Consider the following 18,431-nt stretch of genomic DNA (forward strand, 5'->3'; position numbering starts at 1 on the left):
AAACAAGTTTAACCCTTGTGTCGTCCTGTGGGTCAAAATTGACCGGTTTTAAAGTTTGAAAATGTGGAAAAAAATGTATTTTCACAGTGAAACTTCTGATGTCCACATTTTCAACATTTTTGGGAAATCTTTGAACATTTTTTGGTGGAAAAAAAGAAATGTTAAAAATGTTTCTGAAGAACATTCACAAAAAAATCTACCAAAATCCAGCGAATTTCATTGGATTTTGGTTGATTTTTTTATGTGAATGTTCTTGAAGAAAATATTAGAAGTCTTACTGATATATATGGAATCACTTTAGATATTTTTAGGATTCTTTGGAAGATTTTTACTCATTTTTTAAAAGTATTTACAAGAATTTTCTTGCCAAATTTGGGGGATTTTTTTTGAAAATAAAACTTTTAAGGGAAACTTTTAAGGAATTATTGGAATTTTCAGAAATTTTGGGAATTTTTTTGCAGAATTTTTGGATTTTTTTTTTCAGACAAAGAAACAATATTTTTTGGTGCCCATAAATGAGGACAACAGGAGGGTTAACACATCTCAAATTAGGAGGTTACATGAAGTGAAAATCTATTTTTGAGTGAAAAACTGCTGATTTTTTATAGCATATCTGGCTTATTTTAAGACACCTAAGCTTGACAATCCTGGTAAAATATAGCTTAAAATAAGTTTTCCCAGCTAATTTTAAGACCTCAAGAATATAAATATCATATCTTATTTCACCAAGCCATTTTTCACTTGTTCTATTGGCAGATTTTTTTCACTTATTTCAAGGTAAAAGTTCTTGAAATAAGTTTTTTTCTTGTTTTGAGAGAGGCATTTTTTCCAGTGCAGTATTATGTGGAGGTGGCTGCATTTCTAGCAGGATTAGAGGTCAGCAAACTCTCTTAGTTATCCAGTTTAGTCGGTGGTGTCGCTGCAAAAACTAAGATCCTGAATCGGCAGCTTTAACTGGTAGAGCTGCAGTCCTTCCCATAGTTTAGAGTATTGTGTTCTTCCCGAAGAAGTTCTACAAGGATGGTTCTTCTGGTCAGAAGACGAACCAAGGTACACACAGGAAAAAATGTCCCTCTCAAAACAAGAAAAAAAATACTCACTCTCTTCGGCTTGCTTTTCTGCTCTGTTTTGATTTTCCGTTTCCTCTGACTGCTTCTGTCGTTTGGTTTAGACTCCATCGCTGCTTGTCTCTCCTCTACAATCACTCCGTCCTCCCAGCGGATTCCTCTTTTCTGCTGCATTCCGCTGATGGTTTCTGTGTTGACACAAAATGACCACAAAAAGACACAAACAACCACAAAATTACCACAAAAAGACATAAATCCACCAAAAATGCTGCTGTTTACTCTGATAAAAGCTCAAAACTCATCAATTTTTGCCACATTGCTCATCAGAAACCCGTTAAATAAACCATATTTTTACCTTTTGAAACCCATAGAAAAAACAGGAATTGGACATTTTTCAGTAATCGATTTTAAAAAAGACCTAGATTTAAGCTATGAGTGTTTCCTCTACTTTGGTGAAGCCTTTAAAACATCCTAAACTTGTAGATATTCCAGAGAGAAGCAGCTGGAACAGAGGGTGTTTGTGTTTTTGTCAGAGTATAAGCGGCTGGTAGATGTTTTATTCTGTGACCGTCTGAAACAAAATCTAGGACAATAATTGTTGCCTGGTGTGTGTCTGTGTGCGAGGCCTTCTGCCCACAGGGACTTCATCCTAGAAAACTGGGATGAAGATTAAGATGTGCTCAGACGTTCCCTCAGACCAGCTGCCCTCCATCCTCCTCCTCAGCCTCCTCTTCTTCCCACATCTTACTAAACACTTTGGGCGGAACACCCTCAGAGTGGTGCGGGAGTATGAAAGGACAGCGAGGAAGATTGCAGATTACAGAAACCACTTACGATTCAATTTGAGATGCCGCCAAAACAACCTCATCCCAACCAGCTTACGACTAGGATCCACAGTGAGGGGACACAGGGCAAACTCCATCTTGGAGAAGGCCCAAAACCAACTCCTGAATGAGAGAGTGAGGCAGGTCCACTTCACCATCGAGGGCCTGAAGACAAAGTCTGACCAGCTCTTCAAGAAACTAACGCCAATGCTGCCTCCGGTGATCTTGGAGGAAGTCTCTAAGTTTGTTGAGACAGCCCAACTATCTCAACATATTAAGAGCAAGGAAAGGCAAAGACGTAAGTTTCTAAGCCTCCAATCTCGGGCACACAAAAACACAAGGGCAGAAGAACTCAGCTGGAGACAGAAACCAGGGAGTCCAACTGCAGATAACACACAAGACAGATGGGTGAGGAACTTATCAGACAGAGAACTCACCCAACCAGAGAAGGATGTCCTCGCCAAAGGACTAAACTTCGCCGTCACCCCACAGCACTTACCGGTGGTGGACCTCATTACGGCCACAGAGTCAGCCATCAAGAAAAACAACCTATCCTCAACAGAAGCAGAGGGGCTAAGGCTAAAGGTAACAGCAGCCCTTTCTGAAGCTAAGGTCCCCCCTTCCAACCTCTCCATCCAAGAAAGGAAGGCAGTGACAGCACTGAGTAAGGACCAGAACATCACCATTCTTCCAGCAGATAAAGGAAGATGCACTGTGATCCTGAGCACAACGGATTACCATGCCAAGGTAATGTCTTTACTTAGCGACAGCAGCACTTATGAGACCCTGAAGCGCGACCCAACCAGCAGCTACAAAAAGAAGGTTGTGGATTGCCTACAGAAGCTACAGAAGGAGGAAACAATAAACCGCCTGCAGTACCATCGCCTGTACCCTGGGGATGCCATTCCATGCATATATGGCCTCCCCAAAATTCATAAAGAAGGAGCCCCCCTCAGGCCTATCGTCAGCAGCATTAACTCTGTTACCTACAACATTGCCAAACATGTAGCCACCATCTTGGCCCCGCTGGTGGGGAAGAATCCCCACCATGTACAGAACTCCTTGGACTTTGTGGAAAAGGTGAGAGGACTGAGATTGGATACGGATGAGACCATGGTATCCTACGATGTCACCTCCCTATTCACGTGTTCCTACAACGGAGGCGGTGGAAACAGTGAGACAGCGGCTTTTACAAGACAACACCCTCAGTGAAAGAACAAACCTCAACCCAGACCAGATTTGCCAACTTTTGGACCTCTGCCTGAACACCACCTATTTCCAGTACAGAGGGAGCTTCTATAGGCAGAAACATGGATGTGCCATGGGCTCGCCAGTATCTCCTATTGTGGCCAATCTGTACATGGAAGAAGTGGAACACAGGGCCCTGACCTCATTTAACGGAGCAACACCGAGCCACTGGTTCCAATACGTGGACGACACATGGGTCAAGATCAGAATCCAGGAGGTGCAAACTTTCACCGAACACATCAACTCTGTGGACAGCAACATCAAGTTCACCAGAGAGGATGTAAAGGATAACAGTTTGCCCTTTTTGGATTGTGAGGTCCACATAGAAGAGGACAGAAGTCTGAGTGTTGGGGTATACAGGAAACCAACACACATGGACCAGTACCTGTTTTTTGACTTTCACCACCCACTGGAGCACAAGCTAGGGGTCATCAGGACCCTGCAACACAGGGCCGACAAGTTACCCACCAGTACCCAAGGCCAGGAAAAAGAACAAAAACACCTGAAAGGGGCACTGAAAACTTGTGGATATCCTGACTGGACCTTTGTGAAGGCTCACACAAGATCCAGAAAGGAGAACAACCCAGTGAGAACTGAAGAGAAGGAGAACAGGCGAAACAACATAGTGATTTCGAATGTGTCTGGACTGTCTGAAAAACTGAGGAGGATCTTGAACAAACACCAGATCCCTGTCTTTTTTAAACCAAATAACACACTCAGACAAAGACTGGTCCACTCAAAAGACCCCACACGACGCAGTCAGAAGAGCAACCTGGTGTATGCAGTTAAATGCAGCGAGGAATGCTCAGATCTCTACATAGGGGAAACCAAACAGCCACTTAACAAGCGAATGGCTCAACACAGAAGAGCCACTTCCTCAGGACAGGATTCGGCGGTCTTCCTTCACCTCAAGGAAGAGGGACACTCATTTCAGGACACCAATGTTCAGATTTTGGACAGAGAGGACAGATGGTTTGAGAGAGGCGTGAAAGAAGCCATCCATGTCAAAGTGGAGAAGCCATCTCTGAACAGGGGGGTGTGGTCTGCGACATCATCTTTCGCCATTTTACAATCAGGTCCTTTCAAAACTCCCCAAAAGAACTACTCAGCAGAATGACTCAGGTGAGGTGGCTCATGCTAACGACCACCATTAGCATACGAGGGCTCGGTGAAACTCGCATTTCAACGACCCCTTTGTCACTCCCTGGCTCCCAACGACCATCGTTGAGGAGCCAGGTGGGCTTTGGCAATGGTCGTCAGAATGTGAATAACACTGACCACACCTCACAGGGGTTATAAGCTGAGGCAACATCAACCACCACCAGAACTGAAAAAGCCTCTTGGATAAGAGGTGAATTGTCTTCAAGGAACCTTCTTAAAGTCCAGTTGGATTGATTTAAACAACTTTGGATTCCCACTGAAGGCTTCCAGGTCCTGCTGCTATTTTCTTCGTACGGTTTCATGTCAGCCGACGACCTTCAGCCTCCTGGACTTGTTTATACTCCAGGCTTTGAACTCGACCTTTAATAGTCGGTCTGACGGCCGAGATTTATTATTTATTAAAACCAAAGAGGTGCCGCAAAGTGAAAGAAGTCAGCTGTTGTTTAGATAAATGGAGAATAAATCATCAAATACGTGTTTAGAACGAATAAAATCAATGTTTTAAATTAACAATGGATCATATGTTGACGTATCGGTGAACCAAGACCAAGTTTGAGGAAGTTTAACCACAAAGAGACACAAAACAACCATTACAGAACCAAAAATAACCAGAAAAAGGCACACAACAATGACTATTAGTGTCTGTTAGTGGCTACTTTTTGTGTCTGTGTCTTGTTGTGGCTGTTTCGTGTCTTTTTGTGGTCATTGTCTTTTTTTTTGTGGTTGCTTTATGGTTATTTTGTGTTTTTTGTGGTTATTTTGTGTCTTTTTTGTGGTCATTTTGTGTCTTTGTGGTTTTGTGGGTTTTTTTGTGGTCTTTTTGTATTTTTTGTGGTCATTATGTGTTTTTTTGTGGTTGTTTTGTGGTCATTTTGTGTCTTTTTGTGGTTGTTTTGTATTTTTTGTGGTCATTTTGTGTGGTTTTGTGTTTTTTTGTGGTCATTTAGTGTCTTTTTGTGGTTGTTTAGTGTTTTCTGTGGTCATTTTGTGTCTGTTTGTGGTTGTTTTGTGTCTTTTTGTGGTCATCTTGTGGCTATTTTGTGTCTTTTTGTTGTTATTAGCAACTGATTTCAGACCCAGGACGTTACCTGGTAGATTTCCTGTGGTGCGTTTGTAGCTGCAGATCAGCAGCAGCATAACTTTGGAGAGTTTGTATGTTGACAGACCATAATAACCTGCCAAGCGTTTGCCTCCAGCGTAAAGACTCTTCATTAAACAGGAGATGTGGTTCCTGATGAGCAGCAGGTTGGAGCTCGTTAGCCGGTAATGGATGAAACGCTGATTGTTCCCCAAAAAAGATCATATGGAGGAGGATTTTCAGTTTCATGAAGCCGTGGTCAGTAATCATCTGAGAGAAGGTTAGTTCTCCTCTTCTGCTGCTGCCAGCCAGATGTTTCCTCAACATGAAGTCACTCAGAGGATCCCACAATGCACCAGGAGGAGTAGTGTACAGCTGATAACCAGCAATATGGAGCAACATGGTGGACGGGTGAGAGACAAGACTGAAGGTTGGTGGTATTTTTACAGATTTCTGACAAATACTATGTAGAATATGTCTACTTATGGTTGTTGTGTGTCTCTTGGTGGTCATTTTACATCTTTTTCTGCCCATTTTGTGTTCCTTTGTGGTTGCTTCGCATCTTTTAGTGGTTGTTTTGTGTCTTTTAGTGGTTGTTTTGTGTCTTTTAGTGGTAGCCTATGTTTCAATTACAATTTAAAAAAAACTTTATTTGTCCCCTTGGAGTGATTTAAAAGCCCATAGTTCCCTATATAGTCATCTCCAGATCAGGAGAGAGGAGTTAGTGGATGATTTGAGTCTTTTCTTTACTCTGTGGCGTCTTCCCACTGCTTTTAATCATCTCAGCTGAATCTGTGTGTTTTTCTTCTGGGTTTACTTCATGGATCACCGGCTGGCTGAGCTCTAGCTTCACTTTTATGGCCGGGATCAAACGCTGTAAAGCATGCTCAGATAGGCAGCAGAAACACAGCGATACCGAGTGCTTACTCATCATGGAGCTCTGTGAGCGTTTATGTGTCCTGTTTATCAATGGAGGACCGACCTCAGAGTCCGTCTTCAGGAAGTCGATGTGACAGCGGGGATCTATTATTTATCAGAATTAAAGAGGTGCTGCAAAGTAAAGGATGAGCTGTTACATCAAATAAAAACATCATTAAATACTTGTTTAAAGTCCCTGAAATCAATATTTTATTTTATTAATGGATCACATGACTGCCTATAGGTGAACAAAGACCAAGTTCTAGAAAGTGTAACCACAGAAAACAACACAAAGGGACAGAAAATAACCACAGAGAGACACAAAACAACCACAAAGAGACACAAAACAACAACAAAGAGACACAAAAAACCTAATTGACACAAAACTACCCCAAATAGACACAAAACAATCACAAACATGCACAAAACGACCACAAAAAGTCCCAAAATGATAGCAAACATGCACGAAACAGTCATAAAGACACATAAACTTGCCACTGATACACACTAAACAACCACAAAAAGACCCAAAACAATCACAAACATGCACGAAATGACCACTAATAGACAGAAAACGGCTTCAAACAGACCCAAACATCGCTCCACTGATTAGCGCAGCTCTCCTCGTTTATTTGTGCCAATGACAGAACATGACTCATGCAGACATGAAGAGAGTCCAGAAACTGCAGAGAAACAGCTGAGCAGGAAAACCCTGCTATCGTTTCCAATCAGCTGCATGACTAATGCTGAAGCGACATATATCACTGTCAGATCGCTGCTTTTTTTTACAATCGTGACAGCGTCCGACACACACACACACACACACACACACACACACACACACACACACGCACACACACACACACCGCCAGCTCCCCGGCTCTTATCTCGCCGGCTGACACCATTTTGCTCTCTAACAATCTTGCTAATTATAATTGTTAATTAATTCTCTGCCAGTGTCCTCATCAGGAGACTAATAACCTACATTTCCATTAATTAGACCTTCAACCCTGCGCTGCCTCTCCAGTCTCCGTGTCCCACTGCGGTCCAGCCTCCGTCCCGGATCATCTGCAGACCACAGCAGCACACACTGCCGGTGATTAATGGAACATGGATGTACAGTAACTCGCACTTCTGACGCTTTCAGGACAAACATTTGTTCACGCTGTCAATTCGTCAGGAGCGATGGGCTGCAACGGTTCACTGTCATAGTGTGAAAGAAAACTGTTCTCATTCTGGCAAGAGAAAGAATAGCACAGAGAAATGCAAGACAATCACTAATTGACGCAAAACAAGCACGAATAGACACAAAACAACCACTAAAAGATGCAAAACAGCCACAAAAAGATACAAAACAACCACTAATAGATGCAAAACGACCACAAAAAGGCACAAAACAACCAGTAATAGATGCAAAGGACTATAAAAAGGCGCAAAACAACCACAAAGAGACACAAAACAACCACTAATAGATACAAAATAACCACTAATAGATGCAAAACAACCACCAAAAGGCAAAAAGGACAGGTCTCCCTTGAGAATGAGACTCAGTGTCTCATTGAGACTACCTGTTTAAGTAAAGGCTAAATAAAAAAATAAAAAAACACTAATAGATGCAAAACAACCACAGAGACACAAAACAACCACTAATAGACACAACACAGCCGCAAAAATACCACAAAAAGTCACAAAGCAACTACAAATAGACACTAGATAACCACAAATATACACAAAATGATCATAAATATGCACAAAACAGCCACTAATAGTCAGAATCCAGGCAGAACCAGATGTGTAGAAACCACCAGATCTCTCTGGCTGGACTCTAAAAGTGAAGCTGGTTATCTAACAGAGCATGAAGCTGGAATCAGGGGAAACGTTTAGCCTGCTCTCTATAAATACTTCCACCTACCAGCGCCTCCAAAGCTCACTAATTAACAGCCGTCCAAGTCTCTGCTGGTTACCTGGCAACTTGACCCATCCAGAAATAGGTTAACCTCAGAAAAAAACTCAGCAGACACTTTCATAGGCTGGTAGCTGCATGCAAACAGCTGCAGAGCTGCAGGATGGTGGTTTGTTGTCACTGTTTTGATGCTAAGCTAAGCTAACAGCTGATGTTCCATATTTACCATACAGAGGTTTACAACATTGATGCTAAGCTAAGCTAACAGCTGCTTGTTCCATATGTGCCATACAGAGGTTTACAGTGTTGATGCTAAGCTAAGCTAATGGCTGCTTGTTGTATATTTACCATACAGAGGCTTACAGTATTGATACTAAGCTAAGCTAATGGCTGATTGTTCCATATTTACCATACAGAGGTTAACAACATCGATGCTAAGCTAACAGCTGCTTGTTCCATATTTATCATACAAAGGCTTACAGTGTTGATGCTAAGCTAAGCTAACAGCTGTTTGTTCCATATTTACCACACAGAGGTTTACAGCATTGATGCTAAGCTAAGCTAACGGCTGCTTGTTCCATATTTGCCATACAGAGGTTTACAATGTGGATGCTAAGCTAATTGCTGCTTTTTCCATATTTACCATACAAATGTTTACAGTGTTGATGCTAAGCTAACGGCTGCTTGTTCCATATTTATCATACAGAGGTTTGCAACGTTGATGCTAAGCTAAGCTGATGGCTGCTTGTTCCATATTTACCATACAGTGGCTTACAGTGTTGATACTAAGCTAACAACTGATTGTTCTATATTTCCCATACAGAGGTTTACAGTGTTGATGCTAAGCTAAGGTAATGGCTGATTGTTCCACATTTATCATACAGTGGTTTACAACGTTGATGCTAAGCTAACAGCTGCTTGTTCCACATTTATCATACAGAAGCTTACAGTGATAATGCTAAGCTAAGCTAATGGCTGCTTGTTCCATATTTATCATATAGAGGCATACAGTGTTGATGCTAAGCGAAGCTAACAGCTGCTTGTTCCACATTTATCATACAGAAGCTTACAGTGATAATGCTAAGCTAAGCTAATGGCTGCTTGTTCCATATTTATCATATAGAGGCGTACAGTGTTGATGCTAAGCTAAGCTAACAGCTGCTTGTTCCATATGTGCCATACAGAGGTTTACAGTGTTGATGCTAAGCTAAGCTAATGGCTGCTTGTTGTATATTTACCATACAAAGGCTTACAGTATTGATACTAAGCTAAGGGCTGATTGTTCCATATTTACCATACAGAGGTTAACAACATCGATGCTAAGCTAACAGCTGCTTGTTCCATATTTATCATACAGAGGCTTACAGTGTTGATGCTAAGCTAACAGCTGTTTGTTCCATATTTACCACACAGAGGTTTACAGCATTGATGCTAAGCTAAGCTAACGGCTGCTTGTTCCATATTTGCCATACAGAGGTTTACAATGTGGATGCTAAGCTAATTGCTGCTTTTTCCATATTTACCATACAAATGTTTACAGTGTTGATGCTAAGCTAACGGCTGCTTGTTCCATATTTATCATACAGAGGTTTGCAACGTTGATGCTAAGCTAAGCTGACGGCTGCTTGTTCCATATTTACCATACAGTGGCTTACAGTGTTGATACTAAGCTAAGCTAACAACTGATTGTTCTATATTTACCATACAGAGGTTTACAGTGTTGATGCTAAGCTAAGGTAATGGCTGATTGTTCCACATTTATCATACAGAGGTTTACAACGTTGATGCTAAGCTAACAGCTGCTTGTTCCACATTTATCATACAGAAGCTTACAGTGATAATGCTAAGCTAAGCTAATGGCTGCTTGTTCCATATTTATCATATAGAGGCGTACAGTGTTGATGCTAAGCTAAGCTAACAGCTGATGTTCCATATTTACCATACAGAGGTTTACAACGCTGATGCTAAGCTAAGCTAATGGCTGCTTGTCCCATATTTACCATACAAATGTTTACAGTGTTGATGCTAAGCTAACAGCTGCTAGTTCCATATTTATCATACAGAGGTTTACAACGTTGATGCTAAGCTAAGCTAACAGCTGCTTGTTCCATATTTATCATACAGAAACTTACAGTGATGATGCTAAGCTAACAGCTGCTTGTTCCATATTTACCACACAGAGGTTTACAGCATTGATGCTAAGCTAAGCTAACGGCTGCTTGTTCCATATTTGCCATACAGAGGCTTACAATGTGGATACTAAGCTAAGCTAATTGCTGCTTTTTCCATATTTACCATACAAATGTTTACAGTGATGATGCTAAGCTAATGGCTGCTTGTTCCATATTTATCATACAGAGGTTTGCAACGTTGATGCTAAGCTAAGCTGACGGCTGCTTGTTCCATATTTACCATACAGTGGCTTACAGTGTTGATACTAAGCTAAGCTAACAACTGATTGTTCTATATTTACCATACAGAGGTTTACAGTGTTGATGCTAAGCTAAGGTAATGGCTGATTGTTCCACATTTATCATACAGAGGTTTACAACGTTGATGCTAAGCTAACAGCTGCTTGTTCCACATACAGAAGCTTACAGTGATGATGCTAAGCTAAGCTAATGGCTGCTTGTTCCATATTTGCCATATAGAGGTTTACAGTGTTGATGTTAAGCTAAGCTAACAGCTGCTTGTTCCATATTTATCATATAGAGGCTTACAGTGTTGATGCTAAGCTAAGCTAACAGCTGATGTTCCATATTTACCATGCAGAGGTTTACAGTGTTGATGCTAAGCTAAGCTAATGGCTGCTTGTCCCATATTTACCATACAGTGGCTTACAGTGATGATGCTAAGCTAACAGCTGCTTGTTCCATATTTATCATACAGAGGTTTACAACGTTGATGCTAAGCTAAGCTAACAGCTGCTTGTTCCATATTTACCATACAGTGGCTTACAGTGATGATGCTAAGCTAAGCTAATGGCTGCTTGTTCCATATTTACCATACAAATGTTTACAGTGTTGATGCTAAGCTAACAGCTGCTTGTTCCATATTTACGATACAATGGCTTTCAGTGTTGATGCTAAGCTAACGACTGCTTGTTCTATATTTACCATACAGAGGTTGTCAGTATGGATGCTAAGCTAAGCTAACGGCTGACTGTTCCATATTTACCATACAGAGGTTTACAACGTTGATGCTAATCTAACAGCTGCTTGTTCAATATTTACCATACAGTGGCTTACAGTGATGATGCTAAGCTAACAGCTGCTTGTTCCATATTTATCATACAGAGGTTTACAACGTTGATGCTAAGCTAAGCTAACAGCTGCTTGTTCCATATTTACCATACAGTGGCTTACAGTGATGATGCTAAGCTACGCTAATGGCTGCTTGTTCCATATTTACCATACAAATGTTTACAGTGTTGATGCTAAGCTAACAGCTGCTTGTTCCATATTTACGATACAATGGCTTTCAGTGTTGATGCTAAGCTAACGACTCCTTGTTCTATATTTACCATACAGAGGTTGTCAGTATGGATGCTAAGCTAAGCTAACGGCTGACTGTTCCATATTTACCATACAGAGGTTTACAACGTTGATGCTAATCTAACAGCTGCTTGTTCAATATTTACCATACAGTGGCTTACAGTGATGATGCTAAGCTAACAGCTGCTTGTTCCATATTTATCATACAGAGGTTTACGACGTTGATGCTAAGCTAAGCTAACAGCTGCTTGTTCCATATTTACCATACAAATGTTTACAGTGTTGATGCTAAGCTAACAGCTGTTTGTTCCATATTTATCATACAGAGGCTTACAGTGTTGATGCTAAGCTAAGCTAATGGCTGCTCGTTCCATATTTGCCATACAGAGGTTTACAGTGTTGATCCTAAGCTAAGCTAATGGCTGCTTGTTCCATATTTACCATAGAGGTTTGAACTGTTGATGCTAAACTAAGCTAACAGCTGCTTGTTCCATATTTTCCTGCAGATTGTCGCCCTTCCTGAATCTGGTTTTAGTCATTTTTTTGATATTATTTGAGTTTTTCCATGAATCATTTTTAAGGTTTAAACCTCAATATTTAAACTTTCTCTGTAAATCCATCACATTTCTCTTTATTTTCCTGGACTTTGGCTGAGCAGCCGTTGTTTTAAGTAACGGTGACTTGGCTCCTAAAATGTCACGCTGTTCCCTCCAGGTTTGATTTGCAGAATAAATGATGATCAGATGTGTGCCTCGGAGGAAAAGAAAAGGTAAGAAACAGTTCCTATTCCTACAGCCACAGAGACACAAAATAACAACAAAACAACCACAAATAGAAAAACAACAACAACAAATACACACAACAAAACAACAAAGCAACAACATACAAAAAACAACTACAAAACAAGCACAAATATACAATAATCAATAAACAGTGACATAAATGACAAAAATCTGCTGATTGGAAACTTCAGGAGATGATTCCATTAAAATGTGACTGAGGATGCAGTTTAGCTCGATTACTTCACAGAAATAAATAATAAATGTTCCATAATTTTACTAGATATCTAAAAGGAAAATGTGTCAGATAGTAATAATAATAACAATAATATTAAGAATAGTAAATATTTACAAATCTTTTCAACCTTAATATATAGTTTTTCTTTGAAATGATGGCAAATTTCTGTTAAAAAAATATTTTTTTAGCTGATTTAAATACAGTAAAAGTGTGATTTTATGGTAGCACACTGTTACAGAAATACTAATATTTAAATAAAATATAATATTTAAAAATCTGCAACAAAAATTGCAGCTTTGTAAAGATGTTGGAATGTTGTAATATGTCTGTAAAAAATTATATTTTACCTGATTTAAATGCTATAAAACTGTAATTTTATGGTAGCACACCGTTTAAAAAAATAATAATAAAAAATAAAATATAATATTTAAAAATGCACCACTATTTGTAAAAATACAGACTTTCAATGTGGACACAGTTTTGGCTGTTTTTGCTCAGTAAGCATGTAAATTAATACATTAATAATATCTTTAAAAGAAAAAAATGTATATTTGTAATATTTTATATTAAAATTTAAAAAATTAAAAATGTTGGAATACTGCAGTGGTTATTTTCTGTAATCTACCAATATAGGAAAAATTTGTAAAATCACAAAAATAAATAAATATAAAATATAATAATAATAATAATAATAATAATAATATAAATATAAATATATAACCCATTTTCTGTCCTTATTATACATGAGGGTTCTTTTAAATAACTGATTTAAATGCAGTAAAAATAGTGTAACTTTATAGTTAGTTTTATATAAATCCACAGAAATATTATGTATATTAAGAATTTTTAAAATGTATTTTTTAGTATTTATTATATTTTACAGATTTGCCCAGTTTTGCTAAATTACAGAGGGTAAATGTCATCATTTTACAGACACTTTCTGTTATTACCAATAAAAAATTATGCATAGTAAAGGATAGAAAATCGGTAAATCAGTTTTGTCACTGTTATTTTGCAGATTTATATTTAATTTAAATCACTTAAAAATCAGATATTTTACCAGAGATTCATTATATATACTATTATTTTTTACAGTTTTTACCATTCTTGAATGTTACAAGAACATTTTTTTCATCTTTTTTCAGTTGTATTTTTTCTCTTGTTCAGTAAAAATCACAGAAGAAACTTTAAATAAGAACAACAAAAATCTCTCTATGTATATATTTACTTTTTTAACTATAAAATTAAACAATTTTTACTGCATTTAAACCAGCAAAAAATATTATTTTTACAGATGTTTTTTAATGTCATATGAAAGAACACTTTTGTTTATTAAGGACAGAAAATGGATTATTTATTTATTTATGTGATTTTATAATTTTTTTCTTGTTTTGATAGACTACAGAAAATAATCATTAATTTGTTTTATGTTTGATGGTAAAATTCAGCTCTTCTTAACAGACTTAAAACATCAAGAAATGTTATTATTTTACAGATATTAAAAAGAAAATGTTTAATTATTTATAGATTTTTTTATTAGTTTTGTGAAATTACAGATATCTAAATATCCAAAAATCACAGAAAAAAGCTAATTTACATGATTTTATTTTACATTATTTGAAAGAACACATGTATATTAAGGACAGAAAATGGGAAATTTATTTATTGTAGTGATTAGTGATATAGTGATTTTACCAGATTTTCCTGTTTTGGTAGATGATATAAAATAACCATTAAAAAATCTGACAGACATATTAAAGTATTCCAACATTTTTCAATATCTGTAGTTATTTTTATATATTTATTTAAAGAAAAAATATTTATAATATTTGAAATACATTTTAACCCTCGTGTCGTCCTGCGGGTCAAAATTGACCAGTTTTAAAGTTTGAAAATGTGGGGAGAAAATATATTTTCACAGTGAAACTTCTGATGTCCACATTTTCAACATTTCTGGGAAATCTTTGAGCATTTTTTTGGTGGAAAAAAGAAATATTTAAAATGTTTCTTAAGAACATTCACATAATCAACCACAATCCAGTGTAATTCCATTATTTGGAAGATTTTTACCCATTTTTTGAAATTATTTACAAGAATTTTCTTGCCTAATTTGGGGGATTTTTTTTGAAAAAAAAAAAACCTTTTAAGGGAAATTTTTAAGGAATTATTGGAATTTTCTTCCTGAAGGTGTTGCAAATTTTCAGATATTTGGGGATTTTTTTTGCTGCATTTTTGGATTTTTTTCAGAAAAGGAAACAATATTAAAGTATATTTTTATATATTTATTTCTAAAATATTTATAAATATATTTAAAATATAAATGTATATTTTTTCTTTAAATATATTGTTGACATATTAATCTACACACTGACTGAGCAATAACAGCCAAAACTGTTGTCCACATTTAAATTTATTTTTTTTAATAGTGGTACGTTTTATTTTAAATGTTATGTTTTATTTAAATAATATATTTTTTAATGGTGCTGTGTTACAGGAGCGTTTTCTCCATCTTTTTTCAATCTATACACACACACACACACACACACACACACACACACACACACATATATAATTGGATATTGTTGAATAGTGTAATATGTCTGTAAAATATATTTTTAGCTGATTTAAATGCTAGGAGAAGGAGGCTAGATGGAGAACCACGCGGTTATGGGTTTAAATCAGTCTCTACTGTAGAACTAGAACACTTCCTAGCTTTATTTTTCTGCTACTGGCATTTTGTGAAAAATCACAATGTTTAAAACCTTTATTTTGTCAGTCCTGCTCAGAGCTAGCATGATACTGCAGAGCTAGCAGGATTCTGCAGAGCTAGCATGATGCTGCAGAGCTGGCATGATGCTGCAGAGCTAGCACGATGCTGCAGAGCTAGCAGTATTCTGCAGAGCTAGCATGATGCTGCAGAGCTAGCAGGATGATGCAGAGCTAGCATGATGCTGCAGAACTAGCAGTATTCTGCAGAGCTAGCATGATGCTGCAGAGCTAGCAGGATTCTGCAGAGCTAGCACGATGCTGCAGAGCTAGCACGATGCTGCAGAGCTAGCACGTTGCTGCAGAGCTAGCACGATGCTGCAGAGCTAGCAGTATTTTTCAGAGCTAGCATGATGCTGCAGACCTAGCAGGATTCTGCAGCGCTAGCATGATGCTGCAAAGCTAGCATGATGCTGCAGGGCTAGCAGGATCTTGCAGAGCTAGCATGATGCTGCGTGATCTGCCTGAATACAGAAACATAGCAGCTGGTTTATAGACAGAATGATTAGAAAATGCTGGTTAAACTCACGGGCTGCACGGTGGTTTGGTGGTTAGCACCGTCACCATACAGCTAGAAGATCCCTGGTTCGAGTCCTGACCTTCCTGGGGTCTTTCTGCATGGAGTCTCGATGTTCTCTCAGCTGGGTTCTCCAGGTTCTCCAGCTTCCTCCCACAGTCCAGAAACATGCTGAGGTTTAATTGGTGATTCTAAATTGTCTGTAGGTGTGAATGTGAGTGTCATTGTGTCTCTCTGTGTAGCCCTGTGATGGACTGTTACCTGTCCAGGTGAACCTGTGATGGACTGTTACCTGTCCAGGTGAACCTGTGATGGACTGTTACCTGTCCAGGTGAACCTGTGATGGACTGTTACCTGTCCAGGTGAACCTGTGATGGACTGTTACCTGTCCAGGTGAACCTGTGATGGACTGTTACCTGTTCCTGCAGGTAGGAACAGAATTCCAACTTAAGTCAGGATCTCCTTGTATAGACAATGGATGGATGGATGGATGGACGGCTGGATGATGGATTGATGGACGACGGATGGATGGATGATTGGATGGATGATGGTTGGATGGATGGATGATGTTGGATGGATGGATGTATGCATGGATAGATGATTGATGGATGGATGCAAGGATGGATGATGGATGGATGATGGTTGGATGGATGGATGGAAGGACAGACGGATTGTTGGATGGATGGATGATGGATTGATGGATGGATGGATGGATGACTTTCAACAACAGCAGCATTATACTCCAGGTTGTGTTTTCAGTCTTATGGTAACTTCTGACTGTTTCTGGTCCATCAGGTGGTTCGTCTCCTTCAGATCTTCCAGATGTCCACCAGGCAGATGATAAACTATCAGTGTGTTTTTAAATTCACATAAGCTTCAACCGACCGTCCGGATTCTGCTCCAGGACTCTCGTCTTCGTCCAACCTTGTGGCGTCGAAGCGTCCGTTCTCCTTCCTGTGGCGTCCTCGTCCTCCAGAGAGAAGTAACCCAGATCTGAAAAAGAATCGCCGCCTATTCCCCTCAATCTCTCTCTCACTCTCTCTCTCTCTCTCTCTCTCTCTCTCTCTCTCTCCACTTCCCTTCCTGTCCTCCGTCTCCAGAATCAATCTTGGAAAGAGAATCCCAGCAGCAGCTCCTCGTCCTCGTCCCGTCCTCCTCCGGATATAAACCGCTTCCTTTCATCTCTGCTTCCTAGAAAGCTTCCTGACACTTTTCTGGCACTTTATTAATTCATATTTTTACTTTTTTTGGGTTTTTTTTTCTCTGCCAGCTTCTTTTCTCTTTTTACTCTGGTGTTTTTTGTTGTTTTTGAGCCACAGGTGTGACAGGAAGAGAAAGGAATTCGTCTCCGGGCGTCCGAACATCTCCTCCAACTTCAGGTACCGAGTCTTTACCCACTTATTTTTATTCTTTTTGCTGATTTCAGAGCCTTTTTTGATCTATTCGCTCCGGATTCTCACCATCATTTCATCACTTTTTTCTTTGTCCTGGCACAGGTGTTTGTTTTTTTGTTTTTTTGCTACGGGGTTATTTATTTATTCATTGAATCTCTGTTTGATTCAACATTTAGTAGCACCATCTTTCTTTCTTTCTTTTTTCCGGCTCGTCTCCCTGTAGTCGTTTTATTCTGGTTCAAACTTTCTCCTCCAGAAGTGGGACTGGCTGCTAATAAGGGCAGCGGAGAGGCTCGGAGACGTGGAGGGATGCTAATATTGGAGCAGCTGGTGGGGGTGTTGTTGACATGGCAACAGGAGGCAGGGTTGACATGGCGACCGGGGAGGAGAATGTGGGACACTCGCCGCTAAATCGCTCCTCCGGGTCTCCGAGGAGGTTTCTGGGTCTCAGGTTGTGAATTAACCTCTCTGTCTCCTCCTCCTCTCCTTCTCCTCCTCCTCTTTCTCCTCCTCCACTTCCTGTCTTTTTTCTCCTCCTCCTCTTCTTCCTCCTCCTCCTCTTCCCCCACTTTCTGTCTTCTGGATGCTTCTCTCCTCCTCCCCTCCTCCTTCTCTACCCCACCCTCTCCACCATTTCCTGTCTTCTGTCTCCTCCTCTTCCTCCTCTTCTTCCTCCTCCTCGTCCTCCTCTTCTTTCTCCTCCTCCTCCTCCTCTTCCTCCTCCTCCTCCTCCTCCTGCTCCTCCTCTTCCTCCTCCCCCTCTTCTTTCTTTTCTCCTCCTCCTCTTCCTCCTCATCATCCTCCTCTTCCTCCTCCTCCTCTTCCCCCTCCTCGTCCTCCTCCTCCTCTGCAGACATCATGTCCACCCCCGGTGTCCCCTCCCCCGTCCCTCTCCCCCCTGACCCTGGCCTCCCCAGCCTCCTCCTCCCCCGGCGGTGCCTCCTCGTCCCCCCTGCCGTCTCCCCTGTCTCCTCCTCCCAGGGTTCCGGTGTTCCAGAGGAAAGGAGCTCTGAAGCACAAACGCATCGTGGAGGTGAAGGACCA

The 18,431-nt window shown here is 39.8% G+C and overlaps 1 long non-coding RNA gene and 1 pseudogene across 1 annotated transcript; both read left to right on the plus strand.

Annotated features, from left to right (window-relative positions):
* The first annotated feature begins 263 nt into the window (after window positions 1-263).
* On the plus strand, window positions 264-6,129 carry LOC111570801 (uncharacterized; annotated as a pseudogene).
* Window positions 6,130-16,042: 9,913 nt separating this feature from the next.
* Window positions 16,043-17,693, plus strand: LOC129349655 (uncharacterized). Its single transcript, XR_008602738.1, has 3 exons — window positions 16,043-16,421; window positions 16,789-16,975; window positions 17,094-17,693. It is a non-coding gene; the product is annotated as an uncharacterized LOC129349655 (long non-coding RNA).
* The last annotated feature ends 738 nt before the right edge of the window (window positions 17,694-18,431 follow it).

The sequence above is a fragment of the Amphiprion ocellaris genome, chromosome 9, assembly GCF_022539595.1.
Source record: "Amphiprion ocellaris isolate individual 3 ecotype Okinawa chromosome 9, ASM2253959v1, whole genome shotgun sequence".
NCBI classification, from domain to species: Eukaryota; Metazoa; Chordata; class Actinopteri; family Pomacentridae; genus Amphiprion; species Amphiprion ocellaris.